Below are 11,179 nucleotides of genomic sequence, written 5' to 3'. Positions count from 1 at the left end.
GATTAGAACGTGTTCATGGAGAGAGGGAAAGCCGGGCCAGAGGATGGATCGTTCCATGCTTCACAAAGAACAGAGGATGGATCGTCCTCTACTACTGGGTCCTACTGGGTCCTCTCTGCTTTCCTAGAAAAAGTTCTGCAGAGACCAGCAGAGCCGTAATACTTGTTTCTGATAGCCAGACAGTCTATCTTCCATGAGGGCCCCGTAATGGTCTATGATATAGATAAATTCAACACAGGCCACTTTCCGACTAGAACGGACACTAACGTTACCTAAATATTGAAAGCCAGGACCGCTCATCCGAATTCTCTGGCACTCAGCTTTTATTCGAAGGTCTTCCAGAAGCAACCTAAGTCCTTATTATAATCTCAGGTGTGTTCCAACTCAAACAACTTACCTGAGTGATTTCTGGAAAGTCTGTGAACTGATGCAGACTGGGCTTGAGCGATTTTGAGCTTGATAAAAATCCAAATGAGATATTACCCCATTCGTATCATTCAGTAACCTAGCAGGCCAATCTTTTTCATGTAGATATGCTTCGGGGAACCATCTGTATCCAATTTTTGTTTTCTTTTCTTTCTTCTTCTTTTTTCTTTTTTTTTTTTCAATTGTTGTTTTATTGGTGATAAGTGACCTGACTTTCTTAGTCATGCGACGGAGGATGAGAAAATGAACATGCTAATTAATGTGTTCATCCAAGAGAAATAGGAAATGAGGTCATTTTCAAAGTGCCTTTTTTAGGAGGGCAATGAAGGTGTGGTGACTAATTATGAAGGCTCATTTCATATGCACCATTTAGTTTTTTAGTAAAGGATCTTGAAGTGTTACTCTCTGGAAAACTTCATGCCTTTTCTTTATACTGTCTTTGCATTTCCCTGTATATGTTAGCAATATTTCCAGATTTTTTTACTCTCTCCTTAGCATTTATCTAAAGTGCTCTATTCTTATATTTTACTTTTAAAGTAGTCTCTCTCAAGAGTTCTGATATTTACTAATTATTTTCATTAACTTACCACTGCATTTCCAAAGAATATTTCAGGACTTTATTTTTATTTTTATTTTTTTGTTTTTTTGTTTTATTTTGTTTTTGTTTTTGTTTTTGTTTTTTCCCCGATAACGTCTCACTTGAAAATAACATGATTTCAGGGGTGCCTGGGTGGCTCAGTCGGTTGGGTAACTGACTTTGGCTCAGGTCATGTTCTCAGGGTTCGTGGGTTCGAGCCTCACATCGGGCTCTGTGCTGACAGCTCAGAGCCTGGAGCCTGCTTTGGATTCTGTGTCTTCTCTCTCTCTCTCTCTCTCTCTCTCTCTGTCCCTCCCCCGTGCACTCTCTTTCTCACAAATAAATAAGACATTTCAAAAACATTTTTTAAGAAAAAGAAAGTAGCATAATTTCAAACAAAATCCATTTTAGTTCATTAGGTATAGAGGGAGTATTTACTTATTCTCCTGATAGACAAATTCAGGTTTAATCGGGTTCAGGTGGCCCACACAATCAAGGTATTCTGGATGTGATCTCCTCTGAATGTTTATCCCTTATTCTTATAGCTGGGGCCATTTGCCAGGTCATCTGGCAACTCCAAAATGATTGTTTGAAGCAAAACAATGTGCCTGTGTGGTAGAGTGTACAATGTAAAGCCCTAACCCAAAAGGTTGACGTTAAAACTTGACAGAAACATTCCTTTTGCAGTAAAATAAACAGTTTTCTCTTCTCCTAGATAAGATGCGGTAATTTTTGATTAACCCATATGGTTTGTCCCTTTGCCTAGGAAACCGCTAAAGACAACCATTTTCCAGCTCCCTTCCTCTGAGTTTTCATTATCAATAAATGCCTGTGATATCAGCTGAAATTGTTTAGCCCACACATCCGGCTTGTATCTTAATTGCAATAACTTCTTGTCACAAACAGCCAACTCAGTTGATGTATGGAAACAGTGGATTTTTCTTCTCCTCCCCATTCTCCACCCCCCCTCTCCATACCTCCAACGCCTTTCTCTCCATTCCCCATTCCCAACCTCACAGAGCCCGGAAAGTCTCCTAGCATTCCTAAAAAGTTACATAAGACACCAGAAGTAGATAACATTGTATGTCTCAAGTGTAAAATGCAGAATGTTTATGCCTGTAGGGAGAGAAGAATGAAAGAAATGTCTTTTTCAGGAATCCTATCTGAAACGACTGGAGTCTGACAAGTGTTTCCCTTAGAGTAAAAATGATGTTTGAGGAGTTTGGGTGTTCTTTACCACCTACGCAACGGCAAGTTCTTTGTTCCTTAAGAATAAGTAACAAGGATCTTAGATGCCAAGTTACAGATTTCTAAGGTCTCTGAGATTTCTAAGGTTTCATCCGATGCAGCAGTGATGGAAGTAAAGCTTCAGATTCAAGTGCAGTGTCTTTGTGCTGAGACCCCGTCTTGTTTTAATGGTGTGGAAGGACCAAAGAGAGGAGGACACGAGCCTTGGGTTGGCACGAAAGAAAGGCAAACCAAATTCTCTCTTTGGCATTTGATCACCTTGCTAACAGCTAACTCAAAGATATAGAGACTTGGGTCTGTCCAACACCTTAACTTTTTAATCACAACCGCCCTTGCCATCACGCATAATATAAGCCTTCTCTGAGAACCAAAGAGACGATGCCGTGATTCAAAAGAGGAGATCACGTAGTTGGCAAATGGAGACACCCAAAGATGAAGAGGTTTAATGTGTAAACATATTTTCCCAAACCAATATGCCACACAGAATTGGTTCTTCCAAGGCCTCCTGACCTTGCCCTTCCCTTTGGCAAGGTCAGCGGGGACAGACACGCGGCCCCAGGGCTGATTCCAACACACTGCAGCCATCTCCAAGGCAACACTGATTTAAGGTCATCTCAGTGTTGCCCAATTTCCAGGAAACTTCTGGGGCGCTCTGCTGTTTGTGGTCTGGCATCGGGATGGAAAGTTTAACCTGAGCACAAGTGGAGGCTGGTTAGTTCCTACAGACTCTGCATTCTTTTCTCTGGTGGGTCGGGTTTGTGAACAAGGATCGGCCCCACCGATAGTGTAAATATTTTGGAAAGGCTTGGAGAGTGTAGACGTGACCTCTACCCAATGCACTTACCACCCATCTAGATAAGTAACAACAGACGGGAAATGCAGGGAGCATCTCCACTCGTTTCGTTAGAAGGAAAGTGACCTGCGAAAAGGAGTAAATGAAAGAGAACTGAAGAATACAAAACGGTTTGGGCCAGTTTCTTCCCTCTGTTCCTTTTGGCCCCTGCTATTGTTCCTTGTCATCCTGCTGAATTTATTTGTTTTATTTTCTGTAATGGAGTTATGCCATGGTGGGATTGGGGGTTGCCGACTAGAATGGAAATAAAATGCAGCATTCGCCAATGAGTGTCCTTACAGCAATGGCGCCCCTCTGTTTCATTGCATGTATTGAGGTTTGAGGGCGTGCGGCAAAGCTGAACGTGTTCCATGTATACATCTTGATGAGTCTGAGAGAAGTGTTCCCTTTTGTTTTAAATATGTCCTCAGCCAGTTCTTTCTTGCATGAGTCCTTTTATCTCATGTCATTGATGCCATTTCCTTTTGCATGGAATCACCAGAAGTTTATAGAACCGCTGCTAAGCATGAGACACCGTGCAAAGTCCTGCAACAGGGAAACAGGCCATTGTAATGCAATCCATAAGTGCCATGGAAGACAAGAAGAAAACACATTCAGATGGACAGGCCAGTGTAATGGCCTCAAAGGGATGATCCTGGACACAAGGGGACCAAAGGATCCATAACCTGGTAAGATTATTAACCTCTCTGTGCTTCGGTGGCTCATCTAACATGGGGACACGAATAGTATTTCCTACAGAGGCATCTGATGAAGTATATGTGGGCTTGAAGTGACTGTCTTCTACTTGTAATTCATCTCTAGCCCAGCAAGTTCAAGGAGATGACCCATTTGCTCCCTGAGTTGCAGGGACTCCCAATGCCGAATGGAGACGAAAGGGAAGTTGGGTTTTCTTCATTTGTTAAGACGCTTTCCATCACTTTGTGGGGTTGAGTTAGACACAGATGTGACCAGTCCCGTCCGGCAGGGCTGATACAAACTTCTATCAGCCAGGCCTCGGGCAAAGTGTAGCTCACCAAATCTCCAGACATTCTAGAAGGCGTGGGAATGTGAACATGCAGGTGTCTAGTGTTTTATGTCCAGACAGACCCAAGAGTGCCAAGAGGGCAGTTGTGATGTACACAACCAACAAGAGACAGTATCACTCTGACAAACAGGACCCGCTCCCACATGGTTCCATCTCAAGTGACCACATCTCCACACAGTAGCTCACACAGACGAAGATCACTGGATGAAGGTTTTGATTTTAATACTTTGCCATACTCACGAACCAAAGAATGGAAGCTGGTTAAACTCTTTCAAAGATATTATCACTAGCTGTGAGAAACTACATACTAAGACTAAAAATTGTCATTTGACTTGGAGAATCAAGGTAGGATGCAGAGGTTTGGGAAGGTGGACTTTGGTGGGTGAAGTGTCTTATCTAAGAGATTTACCACAAACCTCCACTTGTGTGATATCCAAATAACAGACACTAAAAAACCCATAAGTGAAAATTTTCATACTCAACATTATGCCAAAGAGCCAACATCCAGGGAAACAAGGAGATATAGGTAAAACAAGCACACACACACACACACACACACACACCCAAAGAACTCATAACTCTTCACAATAATCTCATGAAATAGATCTTTTCCCCATTTTATAGACGAGTAAACCAAGACCTAAACAGACTAAGTGATTTGCACAAAGTCATCCCAAACCACTCTCTCTGGCTCTGCAATCTGAAAATTGAATGCTGTAATATTCCTTCATGTCAGGGATTTACTTATGTCAATCCACCAGTTCCAAAAAGGGGGGGAGACACCCAAGGCTACCTAAGGCGTTGCAGCCTTAACCATAATGTAATATTATCTAGCATCAAGAGATTTTTTTTTTTAAAATAAATCATCCTCTAGGGCAAAGGCTGGAAGACTATAGCCCATGTCCATATCTGGTCCTCTGTCTTCCTTTGCACGCAAAATGTTGTTGGAATACACTCATTCCTTTAGCATTGTTTGTGGTTACGTTCAGTCTACAACGGTGGAGTAAAGTAGTTACAACAGAAACCCTAGGCTCTGCAAAACTGAAATTACCTACTACCTGGCCCTTTACAGGTTAGTATAAAAGGGTTAGTCCCAAATGAGTCTATCTGCCTATGTATTATATTCAATATTTTACAGTGCTCATAATATTAACCCTGAGACTTCTTGCAACTTCTTAAGGGATCATATAAACCATAAAAGACTCAAGACTACTCAATGCAGTTTTAGGGTTAAGTACATTTTACACCATTCAAATCCACTTCAGGGAAACTTCATATCAGGCTCTTGACCAAAACGTCCTATCCCCCGAAACATCCTGGTTAAATAAAAGGTTGAAAATACTCAACAGTCTCTAGCACACAGCTCAGATTGCTGCAGTTAAAAGCTACCTACGGGTTGTGGACTCAGCAAGTTTATTCATATTAAAACGTGGTTTAGATTTTAATTTCGCTTCACAGCCCCTGCGAGTACAATTTGATTTCTGCTCTTTGCTGTGGTTTTATAAGCAACGCATCTTTTGACTTTCAGTTGCATTAGCCTTCAAGCATACTTTTGTTTTCTCTCATCTTAAAAAATAGAAACTTTCTCTTGACCAAACTCTCCCGCTACGGTCCCACTCGCTAACATTTCCTTGAAGTGAAATTTCTTTGGAATGTCCTTCGATTTCTCTTCTCTCTTCTCTTTTAAGCTTTTCCAAGCAGGCTTCCAACCTCCCCACTCGTACTCCAGCTACTAGCAGAGTCGGCAATGACCTTGTTTGTTGTCAAACCCATACTCAGCCCTCGGTCCCCATGCCACCTGACTTATGACTGGTGGCGTCTGATGTAACTTGCTTGCTTTATTCTCCTTGATATCCCTTCTGCCCCTGGCTTCTAGAATGCGACACTCTCTTGGGATCTTGAGTTTTGTCCCAGTTCACACCTAGAACTAGGCCTGGCACATGGTACATGCTCAGCAGGTAACTATTTAAATAAAGGCGGCTGGAACCCTTACCCTCATCTGTATCACACACAAATTTCACATCACTGCTATTGAGATACTATATCAAATGTTGTTTGAAAGCTAGTTAAATAAATATGTTTATACTCAACCCAAACAATCACATTCCAGTGAAAAAATAACAAGTACTGTTAGCAAAATAGCTATCCTTCATCTATCTATGCTATTCATATACTGACTTCAAGATGTTTAAGGGAACTATAAAATTTTTATTGATAAACCAATGACAGTATTTCATTCTTCTGAGAATGCCACCCATTTTGGGGAAAGAGTTACAAATCTGAGTAGACCGGTGATTGAAAAGTGTGGCCTCGAGGTGCCCGGGTGGCTCAGTCGGTTGAGCGTCTGACTTCGGCTCAGGTCGTGATCTCACGGTCTGTGAGTTCGAGCCCCACATCGGGCTCTGTGCTGACGGCTCAGAGCCTGGAGCCCGCTTCGGATTCTGTGTCTCCCTCTCCCTCTGCTCCTCCTCTCACCCTCTGTCTCTCTCTCAAAAATAAGTAATAAAAATAAACATAAAAATTTAAAAAAAAAAGAAAGAAAAGAGAAAGAAAAGAAAAGAAAAGCGTGTCCCGCCATCTTTCTTCCTTACTTATCATTGTATTTGACAGAAGTTGTAGGAAGACCCATGGAAATATATCAGTGGTGGATAAAGGGGTGGATAGCCATGTTAGTAAATCCATTTAAGGAGAAAGCCATTAGGATCAGGGTGACACATTAACTAGGGTGTCATCTCCTCTGGTCAGATAATATGCGGCATGTAGTAGAGGAACCTTCCCTACCTTTTCACTCTCCATTAGAGGACAGGCTCCTGGTGGGTATCCATTAATACTTTGGAATGGAAGGGAACCGAGAAAAGCATCCTGGTCGATTTTAATTGAGTTGCCGTTGATTGAAGAAGCACGTTTCACTCAGTATGTCCTTCCTAGATCAAAACACTCTTATGGGGTAAATAGGAATTAAGAATCCAGACGCTCACAGCTATTCAAAACGGCCTTTGAGAAAATCGCAAACGATCTCACCGGGCAGACGCACGTTTAAGGAGACGAGAAGCACGTATCACGAGGGTCCTGTAAACAGTGTGAGAACGAAGCCGGCTTTGTGATGTACGGGGCTTCCTCTGGGTGGTTGACATGCCACCAAGACAAATGGCATTCCAGCCACTCAGTTGGCCAAAGTCTAAGATTATTAACCAATTTCCGTCCTGTTCTTCTTTTTTTTTTTTTATGGGCTCTAATGACCAGGCGAGATTTCACTGTTTAATATTTAAACAAATGTTTTTATGCTGAGACAATAAGCCACTGTGGAGACGGGAGAGGACTGTTTAATATCCTCCAGGATGGCTGCCTGCCATTCCCGCTGGAGTAAACGGCGTCAGTTGATTTCTAGAAGTGTTCAGAAAGTAAAGCTCTTTCTGGTGACACATGTGAATGGAATCTCGGTGAGTGGTCTGCCCCGCAGGGTGAGCTCCTCTATTTTTCCGGCTCTTCTAGCAGAACACGATTCGGTTAGCATGGCTTGTGTTGGCTCAACAAACTGGCTTGTTTCCACGTGCTGCTTCTTCTCCGCATTAACCCTTATCAACTTGCTGGCAATGGCCTTTAACACACCCCTTCTTGATCACCCGTCATCAAATGCCACTGGCTGGTGAGCCACTGCTGTGGGGGTCAATAGCCCTCGTTGGCAAGATGACCTTCAGTGAGCCACTGAGGCACGCGTACTCAGCACGAGAGCGTGTTTCACACGAGGCAGGGCATCTTTCAGAATCCACTTTGACCTATTGAAACAGTAGTTCTATATTCTTTTCCTTCAAAGTTAAGGTGTTATAATGGTTGGATTCTACCAAAAAGCTAACTTTACAAAATGTTCCGGGTCTCTTACGTGTCTGAAGGAACTGGAGTGACCAATTCGCAGATCTTTGGAGACACCCCTAGGGAGGTATCCTCTCTTATAAGGTTGGGTGTGGGTAGGACAGGCTGCAAATCGTGTCCCTATCTCTGTGGATATTTAGCCACACAATCCCCAAAACATCGAAGTTGTACCTTCTGCTTGTGCCCACCATGTTTCAACTCGTTTCTTCCCTAGATGAGAATGGGGCTCAGGACAAAAGCCAACAATCAGAAATAACAATGTAAACCATCTTACGTGTTACCAGGGCAGCAACGAGACAGGGACCAATTAGAATTTGAGACAAGCCTGTTGATTTCTGTTGTTTAAACTTCCCTTCTTTAACAGCGGTCTTTGTACATCTCCAGCATAAAAAATAAAATCATTTGACTATCACTGTGTATGAATTCTAAAGCTTCTGTAGCACACTGTCCGATAAATAAAAAGAGGATTCCTCTAAACCAAGACCCTTAGGCTATGCATTAGAGAATACATTTTCTCAAAAGGGGCATGAATTGGTATAAACTCATCCACATTCTCTCACCTAGCTCTCTCAGACTCATGATTTTGGTACAGGCTGCCCAGAGCCAGTAAACCATGTAAAACTACCTGGCCAAGGGGAAAAGTTTTTTCTCAAATTTGTCAGATCAGAAGTACTACTTGGGCCATTTGTTAAAAATAGAAATTCCCTGTACCCTCGCCCACATACCCCTCACTTCAGATAGACACATCAGATATGGGTTGGAGCCCAAGAATATGGATTTTAATAAGTCAGTTCTTTACGTGGGGAGATTGCGTGACATACTTTTCCAGGATATAGAATCCCACAACTGTGACTTCACCAATATGAAGATGTTCCAGTTTTCTGGCTTAATATATTCACAGGGAATAAACAAGAGAAGCCAGAAAAGAATTAATAGATAAAAAGCATATATATGGAATATATATGATAGGAGAAAAATAAAGAAAATGAAGCATGACAATATAATAATCAGAAACAAGTAGTGGCCAGAAACTTAGGATGTGAAGATGTGAGGGGAAAACACAAAGACCTGAAGACAGAGGTACAGACAGATATGGATTTCCAGAAGAGTTTGCTTTCTCACATCCACTCTGAATTAGTCTTGGACTTATGTCCACAATCAAGACCCCATTCTCATGACCGTGCCCTGCTCAATAGCCCCTGTCTTGTTTTCATATATGCAGCACCAGAGATCTGGAAGCTAAGCAGCAATACGTAAGGTTTTGTTATTAATGTTTATTTTAAAGTAGAAATCATTAAGGAAAAATCCATGGAGGTAGGAATATGTTGCTGAAATGGCAGCATCCAGCTACGTTCCGCACACTATCCTCATCGCTCTGACATCACTTTATGGATCTTCACAACTCTCCGAGAGAGGTTTGACAACAACGTTGTTGATCGGGAAACAGAAGCTCAGAGAAACGGTCATCGAAGGTCACAGCATCTACCAGTGACCGTTGGGGTTTGAACCCAGATGTGTCTCTTTCTAGTACGTCGTATGTTCGGGAGACAGCAAGCGGCGGATTATGAGGCGAGAATCTGGATTCGTTTCCAAGGTTGCCTGGTGGCTCGTCGTGTGTCTTTAGATCAGTGTGTTGGTTCTTTTGCGCTTTGGCTTCCCTAGCTTCCTGTCTGCAGGCAACTTTTCTGTCTCCTGGTCAATACAGCATCAGTTAAAGTAAGGACAAGGCTTCTATTTTGGTTCTAAATCTGGTGTGAAATTGGAAGGAACGTTTTAGAAATCTTCCATTCGCCATCAGAATGGTAACAGTCGTTCACAGATGAGGGAGCCCATTCAAGCAGCGAAAGGAGCTATTCGCCCATCTGCGGACCATTTGATGAATTACTATTGTCTATGGACCTTGGGTCATACAGGTCAGTTTGCCAAATTCTGAAAAAAGGGACAGAATAAAGCTACCGTCGAAAATAAAGCATTCTGGGGCTCCTGGGAGGCTCAGCCCATTAAACGTCCGACTTCGGCTCAGGTCACGATCTCGTGGTCTGTGAGTTCGAGCCCTACATCAGGCTCTGGGCTGTCAGCATGGAGCCTGCTTCAGATCCTCTGTCTCCCTCTCTCTGCCCCTCCTGCACATGCTCTCTCGCTCTCTCTCGCTCTCTCTCTGTCTCTGTCTCTCTCTCTCTCAAAAATAAATGAACATTAAAATATTTTTAAAAAAATAAAGCTTTCTAGCCCAACTGACAAAAGGCAAGCATGATCTCCCAGACACTCTTGCCTAGAAGTAACCGTTCTCTGATGAGTTGCTGTTTTTATTAAATATTATGTAGAGCTGATTCACCCTCTTGGATTATAAGAGACACAAACATAACGCAATGTGCTTTTCCTATGCAGAAGCTGTTTGCAGCCATGTAACAAGTCCCGAGTGAATGTCTGAAAATCAGTCATGTTTGTACAGATTTAAAGAGGTTTTCACAAAGCTTTGAAAGAATTAAAAATAAGCATTTTCGAGCAATCACTTCATCCGAAGGACAGTGCTCCCTGGGGTCAAGGCGTATCCTTTGCAAGAAGGAGCTGGGGAATATGAAAAAAAGAACATGAAATTAATGTTAAGAAAACAGATGTCTAGAGCCGTAGGGACTAGCAATGCAATTCCTGAGCAAGAAAGCTATAAAGTGCAAATGAGTCCAGGAAGGAAATGTGATAATGTGGGGGAGTGATATCTACTGGGTAGGTCCCAGGTCTGCAGGGGTTTCATATTTTCAGCAACGACTCAGTGATGGCACCAAGAACCTATTTGTGTTCATTCAGTTAATAGGTGACCCCAGGCTGACCCAGAGGAAATTAAAACCCAGAGTGATTTTATTCAAGATGGAGGAGAAACTTGGTGAAAAATCTAAGGACATTTTCCAGACAAGGCAAACATTGCAGAAAATAACATGGCAGGAGAACATTGTTTGGGGCCTACGATGAACTTCATGCCGTCTCTAGGTCACCAGTGCACAGGTATGGCACTGTTTCCAAACAAGCATGTGGGATGTGCAGTATTTAAGTGGAAAAGAATATATGGTTGGCCCCCTTTTCTTCAGTCAGTAAAGCAAATGACAGAAGGAGAAAATAGGAGAGAATTATAGAACGGGGATCCAGGTCAACCCAGAGAATGAGATTTGCAATAGATAGAACTGTT

The 11,179-nt window shown here is 42.4% G+C and overlaps 1 long non-coding RNA gene across 1 annotated transcript; it reads right to left on the bottom strand.

Annotated features, from left to right (window-relative positions):
• Window positions 1-1,303: 1,303 nt before the first annotated feature.
• Window positions 1,304-7,300, bottom strand: LOC131513779 (uncharacterized). The gene is made up of 3 exons (XR_009262786.1): window positions 7,150-7,300; window positions 6,910-7,052; window positions 1,304-3,629 (listed from the first exon to the last, which is right to left on the bottom strand). It is a non-coding gene; the product is annotated as an uncharacterized LOC131513779 (long non-coding RNA).
• Window positions 7,301-11,179: the final 3,879 nt, after the last annotated feature.

Source organism: Neofelis nebulosa, chromosome 6, assembly GCF_028018385.1.
Source record: "Neofelis nebulosa isolate mNeoNeb1 chromosome 6, mNeoNeb1.pri, whole genome shotgun sequence".
Classification (NCBI taxonomy): domain Eukaryota; kingdom Metazoa; phylum Chordata; class Mammalia; order Carnivora; family Felidae; genus Neofelis; species Neofelis nebulosa.
Note: the sequence above shows the minus strand (reverse complement) of the source record. Positions and strands in the feature narration are given on the sequence as shown.